Source organism: Chelonia mydas, chromosome 4 (assembly GCF_015237465.2).
Source record: "Chelonia mydas isolate rCheMyd1 chromosome 4, rCheMyd1.pri.v2, whole genome shotgun sequence".
Lineage (NCBI taxonomy): Eukaryota > Metazoa > Chordata > Testudines > Cheloniidae > Chelonia > Chelonia mydas.
This window is the reverse complement of record NC_057852.1, coordinates 129,454,903-129,456,115: the sequence shown is the minus strand read 5'-3', so window position 1 is coordinate 129,456,115 and position 1,213 is coordinate 129,454,903.

The following is a 1,213-nucleotide window of genomic DNA, read 5'->3' as shown; positions in this document are numbered from 1 at the left end:
AGGTTGTCAGGATTAATTTTTAGTTCATGTGCTTCGGATGCCACCTGTGCTGTGAGTTTTATTTATCTATTGAATTGCCATCAATTCCTGAAACAGCAGAATACAGTATGAGGGAGAAGAAAGGTTTCAAAAATGCAGGAGCCCCATGTTGTCACCCTCTTTTCACAGCAGATCCAGGCAATCACAGAAACATGCTGCTTTGATGTATCATTAAAAAAGGTGGGCGAGGCCACAGGACAACATGCAGAAATACCTTTTGCTATCCAATCGCAACCTGTGTACATCTGGTAGTACATTCTGAGGGTGGGCCAATAACAGGAGAATGTCGTGTATGGAACTGTGAATGTGTTTTCTTTTTTTGATAGGAAGTGAGGAGAATGTGTTCTTGTGATCCTTGATTACTGCAGTGCTTGAAGGAGCCAATCAAGACTGGCACCCCATTGTTCTAGGTACTGTGGCTATTGCTTAGCAAGAAATTACCCCTACCCCCAATAAAGCTTGTTATCTGGCCAGGGACTGTTTTTTGTCCAGTGTTTGTCCAGTTCACAGTTTTGAAATTTCAAACATTTTCAGATTTCAAAAGTGTTGACCAGCTCTGTCATTGGCTGGGAAACATAAGGGATATTTGGGGGAAATTGTATCCAAATTTTATTTCTATACATTGATAAAATGTCAATTAAAAAAAAAACATATTGACCCCTCCCCCCCCAGTCAGTACATTGAAGTATTTGGGGGGAAGCAAGGTTATAGTAATGATTAAAATATGGATAAACCTGAGCCAGACTAGTGAGAAAGATCTGGATTACACCAGGTCTTTCACCTTCAGTCCATGCCTCAGTTTTTCTTTAGGGCAGCCAAGCGGTAGTAAGCAATGTCTCAGAGATGACAATGCTGTTATTAGCTTTCACTGTAGGTTCAGAAGTGCTTAGTATCTAGGTCACCTAAAAGCAGGGATAGAAGTAACACTGGAGACACATCTCCTCTACGTACTGTGTTGGAGGAAAGTAGGGCAAGGGTCTGAGGATTAGAGGAGAATAGGCCAAAATTCTGAGAATCGGAGACATGGCACATGACAGAGAGAGAAGGGGACAGATTTGGAGACCAAAGTGAGAGTGGCACAGAGTACAAGCACTACCTCTAGCTAACGGCCAGATTCTGATACCTCTCAGACCTCTCCCACTTGATCTAAAGAACTTCTTCGCCTTATCCCATC